Consider the following 13,124-nt stretch of genomic DNA (forward strand, 5'->3'; position numbering starts at 1 on the left):
GAAATAAAACAATATCAGTTTCCATGTCAGTTTAAATTAAGTTACTTGTAATACCTTCTAATTTGGTAAGTTTTTTGTCGTTTGGAGTAATTTTAGCAAATATCATATAATAAATATCCTTAGAAGTGATTATTTTATTGTCAGAATGTTATTTTGTAAGTAGATGTGCATTAAGTAATCCACGTTTTCGGAATTCTATTGTGTAAACATAAGCAAATATATTACGCAAAATATTGCAACATGTTATATTGTCTAAAATAAATTGTATTTTTGTTTGTATATCAGACAGTTACATTTGGTATATAGTTTAGTATTGTTTTTTTTTTTTTTTTAAGTTAGCCAGAACCGGTTTTAATTTTTTTTATTTAGGACTGAACGTTACTATTATAACTATATTTGGTCAACCGCATTTTCTTATGATAGCCATGGCTTTTTAATAATGTTATTGTATATACTGTAGTCTTTTAACATATGTCGATGAAAATATATACACGTCTTCAAGAGTCTCTTCATTTTCAAAGTTTTCTAATATACTTGACACATTTTTTTTCTGCATCTAAAAACCTTAACAACATTTAATTCCTAATTTTTTTTTCAAATGATCTAAATAGTTAAGTCTATTATTTTTAATCTTAAAATCATGTTACAGATTATCTGGTATTGTTAGGTATTGTTTATATGTTATATAAGGAAACTGTTAAGTTAATCTTTCGAGGTGTAATAAAGGACTAAAATTGTTTATATTGAGTCTGTAGTATAATCTAGATCAATAATATTGGAACAGAGCAGGATTACTATAATAATAATAATAACAATAATAATAATAATAATAATAATAATAATAGTTATTATTATCATTATCATTATTATTACTATCAAATCAATGCTTGGATAAATTGGTACTCCATCTTGACTCACCTGATAAACACATCAATGCAAATATCATTAAATCCACAAAACTGAAGAGATTATTTAGATCTTTTTTTGCATGGTTTGTTTACAAATCTTTATATCTATTAAAACAGATAAAAACTTTCTGATAATCCTGAGTTTAAAACAAAGGTTGCTGTACATTTGGCAGTTAATCATTTATTGTTCGTATGGTTTTTTTTTTGTTTAACTATTTTTATCATTAGGAATTTTTTGTGAGACAAGCAACTTCATTTAAACATCAATAGTTTTTAGCTATAGGGTTTTTTATAGTGAAAGTCAGGATTGTAATGTAATTTTTAATTAGATAACTGTTCTTACTTGAATTCAATCCTTGTTTAATCGCTACTCGATCGTCATATGTGGGTCATTCTACTGAAAACGGTATATTTTGAGAGCCGGAATTGACAAACATTTAAAACGGGTTTTTAATTTTTCTCAAAAGTTTTTTATAGTGTCCCTGGAAAAAAAAACTAAAATTTGTTGGTCCTAGCTGGATCTGCAAGAAAAAATTTTTTGAAACTTTTTTTTTTGTATTTTTTAAAAATAGTAGCGTTACGGGTTGGAAAAATCATCTCAAGATTATGATTGTACCTTTCACAGTAAAACTTTATCTGTATCCTTGCACTTGTATAATGTACTGTGTTTCTACTTTTATGTATTACACTATCTGAGTCAATAATCCAACAGTGCACAAAAATATGATGCGGTTTGTTAAAATAAAAGAAGCCAGACAGGTTCGAAAAATCATATTTACATCATTAGTATATTGTAACATCGGTGTATCCACGTTAATTTTTTTTCCCCTTTCTTCAAAACTTTCCGTGCCGATCTTAGAACACTAAACGCAGGGGCCAATGTGCATCTGAAAAGAAGTGAATCACCTACAAGATTGCTAGTAGCTGAGGTACTACGACCATGCATGACTCACATACATGCACGCTGGCTTATGCTGACCGGAAAGAAATCGAATGAAATACTTTTCAAAGTGTAAAATAACAAAATATCTTTCAAGAACTATTAGATGCAAAAGGTTAACTAGGAACAGTTGCGCCAGTGGATGAAAACTAAGAAAAGTAGACTAAGATAGAATTAATGTATAGTTGATAAGCAACCAGAATATAAGTAATAATGTTAACTACTTTAAACCTAACAAAGCGACATTATTAGTTTTCGCGTGTTTTTGATACATGAGTTGCCAAACTACCTTCTTGCACCATAGAATTATTATACCATTCGCAAAAACCTAATTTTTGTAATCCAGACAAATGTTGCTACTTTTCAATATGTAAAGGAAAGCGGGAAAGTTGAGCCAACAGTCAACAATAGCTCCTTCCCCTTTTCCTGACTCAGATATTTCAAGAGAGAGGTTGTACGACCAAGCCAATATAAATAACGAAATTTTAAAGTCCCCAGGACACCACGTGCCGAAATCCTCTCCAAAGAGTAAGCAAAAGGGATAATGAGAATTGATCTCACTACTAACATTTCAAAATACATTCGTAGCTAACAATAAATTAAAATGACCGACAAGCTTAGTTAAGTTAACAAACAATGGGTCACGACAAACACCTGATTAGTGTTTGGACCACAACTACAGCTGCTTCAAAGATAAATGGTTGGACCGCTGTTAACAATTACTCTTTCCGACTGTCAACTTGTTCGATTAATGTATCTGGCAACTCTAGCAACTATTACAGTTAATAATGTGTAAAAATTATTATTACTAACCCTATTATTAATATAGCAACGCAGTGAACGATTATTTAGTCAACACCTACATGAAATATTGGGCCGCTATTTTCACCGCTCTTGTTGCAATAAATTTGATTGAATGAACGAACAATACCTAATCTAAATAAATTTTAGCAATATGTTATCCTGAGGTTAGTATTAAATAACATGGAAAATCTGTAAAATCTTGATGTAAAAGAGAAAGGAAGGGTGCAAGTAAGTCAATCACCTTCCCCTCTCTTGATGCATGTAGGAAAGCTAGCCAGAGATGGGAAGTGCCAATTTTGAGTGACTAAACTAGAGCAACTCCAGCCAGATCTTTGGTTATTGTCTTTTCTCCTAAAATTTTCGGTGGCAAGCTTTCCTGCATCGTTTTCCAGCCAGCGCGTGGTCAAGGTCCGCTACTCCTTATTAAAAGAGCCTGAAGGCACAGAAAAGACAGTACAATTGAACCCTTGAACTGTTGACTAGGTAGCTAGAGTCCGCCTCTGCTATCTCACGGTCCTCTACGAGTGCGGTTTTAAATCTTCGATCTCGGATATCTCGCGCTGGTTCAATCCCCTGTACGTTTATACCGAAAGTAAAAGTAAGTCAAATTTGAATACTGAAGTGACAAGTTCTTTTCTTTTTTTTCCTCTCGGTTACAAACGCGGACGTGTTTTTGTTAGAGTTTGAAAGTCGGTATCGGTAAATACCACGTTGCGAAATTAAATAGACGAATTATTCCTCACATAAACTCTAGGGCAATCACATTTACTCCGGATGGTACTGGTGGATCCTAGACCGGTTGCGAACTCAAACCATTTGACCCCCTTGCGTAACCTCTAGAGTGTAACTACCTTTGCTCGTTACGGTACTGGTAACCTCTAGATCAAGAACGGGATATGGTTCGACACATCACACCAGGTATCCTCAATAAATCCGAGGCGTGCCACGAACAAGTGCATCGCATTATTGCTCGATAACCACGTTGATTTAATCAAAACGGTCGTCCTCGCCCCCTTTTAAATACTCAGACAAGAAAAATAACTATTTTTTGGCTCCGCGTCCTACCTACGTGCCCAGTGCAAGTCCTGAATTATTAAGCGAAAGCTTAGACTCAAATAATACGTTGCGCCGACGTAACAATATCACTCACAGTGAAAATTTAACTTTATTCTTGTCTTGTACGATGTACTGTGTTCCTAATATAATGAACTATACTATTTCAGCCGATAAGATAAGACTTAGTGAAGATACAATGCGTTTTGTATCGTTATGGGATAGCGTTACGGGCTTTTATAAAATTGTCAAAAAAACGAAGATTGTAACGCACCAAACGCAAATTTGAGCGTTGCCACTGCACTTATACTATGTAAAAAATAGCTTAATTTTAAGACGCCACCTTCTGAGTCGATAACCGAACGCTTAAAAAAGTTACATAACATTTCTTAGCGTTGATGGGCTCTTAGTCTTTATTTTTGGGAGACAGAATCTTCAAACTCGCGAGCCCGTAGAACTGGCTTATTGAAATGGAAAAATTGGAAAAAATTCCTGCAACATCTTTGACATTTGTAGAATACAAAGCGCCTTAATTGAAATACCCATATTGAATTGCATACGTTTGTGATAGTGTTTTCCGTTGAAATTTCAAATTTATAAGATTTCGGTCCCTCACCTTTAACAGTAGCCAGCTCTTGGATACAATTTCTTTTAGCTGTCTTAAATGTTAAAATGTTATTTGCTTTAATAAATATGAGATCCTATGCCCCAGAAAATTTAAAATCTTCATGTTATGATTCCAGGTGTCGTTAAAATTGCAAATTTTCGAACAAGACATGACCCGGGACGCTAATTTAGCCTCTTTTTTGCGTTTAAAACCAAAGGAATACTTTTTTATGGTATGAATTCCGTTTTACCTTTCAAACGAAAGCATCCCTTTAATAATTAAAAAAATTTTCAGATTCATATCTTCTCAATTGGCTTTGTAATCGAGTGGGACATATAGTATGCCGTTTTTAGTAGAATAACCCATGTATGTATTTAACCATACTTAGTTATTTTGCCCTTATCTTATTTAATAGTAGGATATGCAAAGTGACAAATCTATCTTTAAATTTTTATATTACAAATATAAATGTAAATTTGAAATGTTATAGTTTATGTTATCAATTTATATATGAAAATACATGAATATAGATTCACTTTCTTTCTAAATCTCATTAATTATAAAATATGCAAAACAAAGAATGTTACTGCAATATTGGATTAGTATTCTTAAAGTTTTATAATGAAAAAAGAGGTTTTTCAGTTTTTTATCATATTCACTTAGAGTACTTAAACAAATTTTGCAATTGTAATAACAACGATATCTCTCACAATTTTTTGCCAGAACACTGCTGAACAAAACTGACATTCAAAACTCATTTAATCACAGCAAAAAGGTTTTTTTCAGGGTTCATTATCATTTATTGCACTGATATGACGACAATTTTGAAAACAATGATTTTTTTTATTATTTTTCTAACTTTTTTTTTAAAATTAGATGTATAATCCGTTAAATTGTTTATTTTACTTGGATTCTTAAAAGTCATTTAAATGAATATACTAGAATCAGTGTCAGTGAAAAAATATAATGTTAAGTTAACCTTTTTAATGTAGTTTTAATGTACACATTAAACGTTCTTAGAAAACATTGAATTTTTAGCTGCAGTAGCAAAAATTCCACTGTTACGATCATTATTCTTACCATTATGTAATAGTTATCATAATCATACAAAAACATTTAAAAATTTTTTAGCAATTTATTTTCGTCTTTTACAATATTTGTTAATTCAAAATGACTTTTAAATTCTTTAACTTTATCGTCATTATTGTATGAAGTATTACTGCCTTTTTTTATTTTAATATTTTGATTAGCTTATTATTCAACTTAAATTATTGTTAGTTCTAGAGTTTTATACTCTCATATGTAATGATGACCTGAATTAAAGTTTTTTAAAAAAAGTTAGATTAATTTTAAATTATTTTTAAAATTTCCGAATGTATTTATTTTTATTTTTTAACTATTTAAAAGAACTATTTCGTTAACTTCGTTAATTTCAACAAAACTTTTTATTTCTACACTGTTTATTTTTTAACTTCAATAGGCACAGTAACAAAAATAAAGTATTTTACTAATATTTAAATTAGGGTGTCGTCACGTGGAGTGCGCAGGGGAACAAATTCCCACTAAATATATAAAATCTAGCATATGAGTCTCCGTTGTTTGCATGCACCAACTCTCTAAATAATAATTATAACTTTGAGTTTGTTGTAACTTTTTAAGAGAGTTTTATTTTCCAATTTTTATTACTTAATTTACTACTGTTCTTTTGCTCTTATAAATGTAAAATAGTGTAAAAATGAAATTTCTTAGATATTTATCCAATTGTATTATGTTAAAACTTATTCCTTTAATTGTGCTGTCTTATCCTGCTCTCAGTCTTATGCAAGTAAATCTAGCCCCACACCTGGAAAATAAGCAAAAGCAAATATTGTAAGATAATAGAATAAGAAGAACGTCAATAAATGCCCATTACTGTCACCAGTTTAATTATCAATACATAAAATCAATAATTTTACAAAATTATTTAAGTACTTGCACGTTCTAAAAACTATATTTTTAATAATAGAATCCAGTACGTCAAATAGGTATACAAACGAACGTCGATACATTTTAATTATTGTATCAATAGGCGCAAATGTATAGATGGCGGTACTCTTCATACGAGCACTCTCTATTACCATCCATACATGCCCTTTCTCAATATATAACATATAGAAATACTTAATAATACAAATCCACATAATTTCTTTTTCAAGAAATTTTCCTTTGCAGAAATAATTAAGAACGAGAAAAAATCCTCCCCGGGTGCGGATCGAACACACAACCTCCTGCTTACTAGACAATTTCTCTACCACTTGAGCTACCGAGGAGCTGTGCATTCACTTGCACCGTAAGTTTAGACAAGTTCTCGTTCTCAATTCTTAAGCTGTCTTTCACCTAAGCTCGATATTGTAGGCATGTGACTCTAATGCTTGTCGGTAAATTAGAATTCAATACGTCCAATAGGTATACAAGCGAACGCCGATACATTTTAATCATTGTATCAATAGGCGCATATGTATAGATGGCGGTACTCTTCATACAAGCACGCTCTATTATTATTTCTATTTTTAATAATAACTTTAAGATTCTATCAAAATTCAAAAAAGTGCAGCAACAGCCGATAACGGATTACATCTTCAAAAATCATAAGTGGTATGTATAATATTTAATATATAATTTTAAGCATTAACAAAAAAAAGTCTCATTATTAAAAAACAAGAATACAAAACAATAGGTAATTTAAAGAGTTTACAGATACTGCAATCGTTATAGGTTACAATAAGAAGAATACCCAAGTCGGTAAAACTTGTATTAAAGCTAGCACAATAATTTTTCTATGCAATTAGGACAGTTTTCGCAGTGTTTTAAGATAAGAGAAACATTTATGGCAATGATTTGTAAAAACAAAAATAAACCTGATTGTACAAAAGCTTTTGTTTGTAGTAAAAAAGCATCATACTCTTTTACACGTTAATGAAATCTCATTAATTCTAAGATAACCCATTCTTATGGTTTACTTTACCCATCTTTGAAAAATATAACTAAAAAAATAACTTTCAGGAACTGGGATTTAAAAGACATACAAAAATTTAATAAGCCTTTAGTTAAATAATTATTAGGGCGACCAGCAAAAATTTTCTGTATAAATTATTAACATTATTTTTTGAGGTACAAAAATTCTATCGATAGCTCATAATGGTACCATGTTACTATTGCTTTCAGATAAAACAATTTTTTACAAATTTTTTCTTTTACCATTAGACAATATAGAATATATATTTTCCGAGACAAAATGTTGATTACATAATTTGGGGTAAGGTCACAAGGATTCTAAAAAAAGCCTTAAAAATATTTTACAGGACTTTTACGATCAGTGTACATCGCTAATGCAAACATTCATTTTAGAGATGAAAAAATGGTGTTTCAAGAAAGATCTTACCAAACGCTGTCTATAATAAAAATAATAATATAAGTATATTTATATCTAAGAGTATAATATTATCATTTTGATACGTAATTTTTTTTTAAATATCCACAAATATTCGTATGATATATATATATATATATATATATATATATATATATATATATTTTGCTGAATTGTCAATAAAAATTTTGACAGGATGAATTGGAACGTTAAGAATTTTTGTAACTCAGAAAACTAGTTACCATATTTGTCAATATTAAAGTCGTACTGGCATCGTAAATATTTACTTATTTTCTTAGCAACAAAGTTTTGAATGAGCTAAATAAAAATTTCCCAATCACCCATAGTATAAATCAAAAAATTTACGAAAATAATGATATCATTAACAGTAACATTTATGTAAACATTTTCTTCTAACTTTTAAAAAGTATTTGTTAAGGTTTGTAACTCTTTAAACTTTGTGTTATTGTTAAAGCAATATTGTGCTTTTAAAAAATTAAGTAAGTTTGTTGTTGACTGTTGTTGTTTGTTTGTTTGTTGCCGAAGTTTAAATAACTTACTTAAAAGTCAACGACAAACTTACTTAATTTTTTAAAAGCATAATTATTCTCAATACTGTTAATTTATCATTCTACTATTTTGTACTATAAAGAAAGTAACTTTTTCGATATTTTTTATCTACTAAATGGAAACTTTTAAAACGCACGCACACCACACACACACACACATCAAACACACACACACATATGTATATATATATATACCACTTTAAATATACCACTAGTGTATATATATATACATATATATATATATTTTTTTTTTTAATTATAGTGCTCTACGTCCAATCCTTTGATAAGGGCACTATTATGGGCACTTAGCACTTGGGAAAGGGACAAGGAAAGGAATGGAACGCCTCCCATTACAGGAGAAGGGTAGGAGAAAATTAGGCAATTATGCTGCAAGAAGGTCGCCTAAACCCTCCTCGAGGAGCATTGCATGGTGAAAAAGCAAATATGAAAAATCACAGAGGTACTTGCCCGAAAAAGTCGCACTGGCTGGGAATTGAACCATGGTCTCCCACGTGTCAATCCACGGCCTAGCCGACTAAGCCACCACGCACTCAGTGTACACATATATATACAAGTGGAGGACTGACGCCCCTTGCGCTCTCTGCGCGCCAACCACCCACTAACTGATTGAGTAGACAAAATAACATTACTCGTGTGATTATTTATCGATGCAGGCTGAGAATGAGTTCACAACAGCAGAATACGTGACTCACAAAGGAGTTAATAAAACAGATGACAACATCAATATTAATTTTTCAATAGAACTTTTAAATAATGTCAGAAAACGTCTTCTATCACACAAATTAAAATTAAAAATAAAAGCTACAGTAATGTTAATAAGAAATTTATGAATAACAGACGTTCTTTGTAATGGCACAAGATTAAAAATAACAAAATTATTTTAGTATAATATAGAAGCAGAAATAATAACGGTAGAAAAAAAAGGAAACAAAATTTATATTCCTAGTATAACATTGAATACTGGCACTTCATTATCTCTACATTTCGTCTTATATAAAAAACAGTTTTCTTTTGTATTAACATTTGTTATGTTTATCAACAAATCACAAGGACAGAGTTTTGATTTCTTAAAATTGTACGTTAAAAAATCTTTATCATCTCACGGATAGTTATACGTTGCTTTATCAAGATATAAGAATACAAAAAAATTTTTTATTCAAACTGAATCCAAGAATATGTCAGAAATTAAAAATCTGGTTTAGCAAGAAATTTTTCAGTAATTCAAAAATATGTAACTTTAAAGATCGTCACATCCAAACAGACATATGTTAATTCATGAAAACCATGAAAAAAAAGTGTGAAAAATGTGGAAAGGGTTTCAATAGAACAGATGGGTTAAAACGACACATGAAATGTCACAACATTAAATTGACAGAATGAATTATCGTTCCAAAAGCCTAATTGTGTTTGTTTTTTTAATCATGACTTTTTCTGAACTCTTTTTTTTTGTAAATAAAGTCCTTAGTTATTCAAGAATTTTATATTTGGGTAAAGTACACATGGACCAGAAGGAGATTCTTAATATAAAAGTTCAATCAATTTAAACGAATAATGGCCCTTCAGAGACATATAGTAAGAAAAGGGGAGAGAATAAACAGAGGGGGACCTATGATCAGTGACTTGAAAAATCATAAAAACGAGGTATGACTTGGGTACTAAATTACTTACATTTTTCAACATTTCAGATGGTAAAACATTCTATAAATAAGTATTTAAGTAAATAAGTAAATAAGTAATCGAGTAAATAAGTAAGTAATAAGTTTTTAAGTAAATAAGTTTTTTGGGGAGGAGGTAGAGGGGAGGTAGAGAGGATAGAGAGAAAACTGAGGGGAATCTGAGGAGGAGCGGGGGGGAGGGTATTACTCAAATATAATTTGATTGAAAATTACGTAAAAACAAGCAATTATCTATGTGAATCGAGGGGGTGATGACGGGTGTGGGGAGGAGTGGGGGGCTGAGACTCACTTTCGTCAATACAACTATATAATATAGGGATATACATATATATGTATGTATATACATCAGCGTGTGTGCGTGTACTAGTGAAACTTTGTCCCCTGCGCGCTCTGTGCGCCAATCTCTCATGTCTTCAACTTAAAAAAAGAGTCCTTAAATTTAATGTGTTAGTGGGGCAAAGTTGGTGCCTGGAGTGGACAGAGAAATATATGAAATAGCTGTAGGTTACCTGTACAAAAGTTGGAGTTCTGTGGTAGATTAAAAAAACCTTATGATTACGCAGAATTGCCAATATATAAGCAGCTTTAGGCTGTCGTTACATGCGAACTGTTTTCCACTAGGAAGTTATATTGTCATTGAATGTTTTTATTCTACTGCCTGTCTTTTGTCCACAAAAATATTTTTTCAGCGGAAGCGGATCGCGTAACTTATTATAGTGGTGGTAGGTATCTAAAAAGATAAAAGCGGGATGATCATCGCAGATCAAAGCTGAGCTGACTTACTTAAGACATAAGCAAGAGAAGGTAATGGAAAAGTATATTGTCACAAAACAGCAGACGCTCAGATGGAATATAGAGAAAGCAACATCATGACATTGACGACATCTGCATAGAAGGTCACGTCAAGAGTCAACACTCCGTAGCCCTAGCTTGAAGTATTAATACGAAAGCTGATGATTAGCCAGGTGTCTTAGGAGACAGGTCTTGCCAGTTTAGTGGGTGATCAGGCAGTATTGCTAATAATATTGTGGCAAGAAGCACATATCTTTCGGCTGACTGCGGCTCCCATACTAAGAAGGAATTTTTACCCCCTTCTATTGTACACTAGGGCATTTTTGACAACTTCGTAGAAAAAAAAATGAAAATAATAATAATAAAAACAACAAAAATCATATTAATTATAATAGTGGTGATAATAATAATAACCACAATAATGATAATAATAATAGTAATAACAATAGTAACAATAGTAATGAAAGAGATAATTGTTAGGATAACAATAGTAATGATGACTTTGATGATGATATTGATGATAATTATTAAACCATTGCTTTTTAAATGATTTGGTACTTTAATAAGAACAGTTATTATATTATTTTTATATGATATTAGATATTAATAATAATAATTTCCTCTTTTTAATTTTAATTTTAAAAGAATTAATCCCTTCATAACAATACATTTCGTTTTCTTTTGCCTGTTTGAATTGTTTTTGGACACTTATTGTATGAAACTATTTTTAACATTGTATTTCTGTTTTATGGAGAAGAATGTTCATCAATGTAAATCATAAATTTGTTTAGTTTTCTTTCTAGAGTCCTTAATAAATAAAAAATGTTACCTTCGGAGACAGTAGAGATAGAGCAAGATAAGGTTGCCCTAATAAGAGGACGGCAGAGAGAAAGGTGAAGGGGCCCCTAGGGATAAGGAGATGGGAGTTGGAAGAAGCAGGGGGAGCTGGCTAAAACATTTTTAGATTAAAAATCACGTGAAAATAAACTTGTATCTGAGTGAACTTAAGGGATACTAAGGGGGAGCTGAGATTCACCTTTGTCAATACTACCATGTATTATAGGGAGGTATATGTGTGTATGCATGTATTTATTTGGATAACTTGTCAAATACAATAAATTTTATTAACCAGACACTTCTGTAATAATGCGAGCTCAAGCATTTACTCAATGTAGAATAATTACATTATAAAATGGATAATTGCTATGTATATCATAAACCAATAAATGGACGAATAAATAAATACAGAAATATTTTACTGAAAACATTTTTTTGGTCTTGCTAATAATTGATTTATTCATTTATGTAAGTATGATGAAAATTTATATTTTTTCTATTAGTATATACTATAATCATTCTAGGGGCCACTCAAAATAAATTGTTAATAATACGGCCAAACGCTTAAGTAATATAATTTGCAAAAAGATAAGTCTTGTAAGACCAATATTATTTTTATTGATTGTATATATATATTACTATTCAAGTTTAAGAACTTGTTTTTAACTATTTTTTTAACGTGTTTGAATAAATAGTTACTAACATGAGTCAGAATCATTAGTACTTATAGACGTACAGGGATAAATACAAAAAATGTGATGGACAAAACCAAGAAAAAAATGAACAAAATGATGGATAATATTTTTTTAATTTTTGAGGAGAGGTACGAGTGTTGTGAATGGATATTTTTTGTTACTATCTGCATGTTTTGGGAACAAAACATAATGTAGTGTAATTTTTCAAAGACTTTAACCAAGCAAAATACAGTTATGACTGCTATGTATTGAACACAACAAGTTAAAATAAACTCTAAAAATATATTTTTACTGCAAACATTTTTAGCATCTAAGGCTGTGGCTGAATCGAAAACCCTGCTTATATCGATGATTCTAGCTTCTTTTTTTGTAAATTCATGTTCAGCAGATAATATCGTGGTCTTGCAGTATGAAGATTTGTCTATTATAATTATTTATTATTAAACCAGTCACAATTAACATGCTCAAACATATACGTAATGATGAAGTCATCTGAAAATTGTTAGAATTAGAAAATGATAATCTTACCAAGTGACACCTATCTTCTACAAACTGTCTCTTTAAATAAGTATTATAAGAATATTTAAAAAAAGAAAAACAACATGAATACTGATACTACAAAAGACAAGAAAAACCTAAAGAATAATGATTAATACTTACTAACGCTAATTGGCAAAGTACTTATACTTCATTACTTTTCTCATCTCTTATTATTGTTGTTTTATTAAACAGTTTTACGAAAAAAACTGGTTAGTGCGTTTGACTTCTCCCATTTAAGGACATCGTTTGATTAAGAACTATATTTGATCATAT

General features: G+C 30.5%; 1 protein-coding gene across 1 annotated transcript in view; it reads left to right on the forward strand.

Annotated features, from left to right (window-relative positions):
• The window catches only part of LOC106646036 (uncharacterized), a 321,141-nt gene that overhangs the window by 116,654 nt on the left and 191,363 nt on the right, over window positions 1-13,124 (forward strand). The gene's annotated exons all lie outside the window — the stretch shown is intronic.

Source organism: Copidosoma floridanum, unplaced genomic scaffold, assembly GCF_036245765.1.
Source record: "Copidosoma floridanum isolate Cflo_tuat_1 unplaced genomic scaffold, Cflo_Japanese_pri ptg000005l, whole genome shotgun sequence".
In the NCBI taxonomy this organism is placed as follows: domain Eukaryota; kingdom Metazoa; phylum Arthropoda; class Insecta; order Hymenoptera; family Encyrtidae; genus Copidosoma; species Copidosoma floridanum.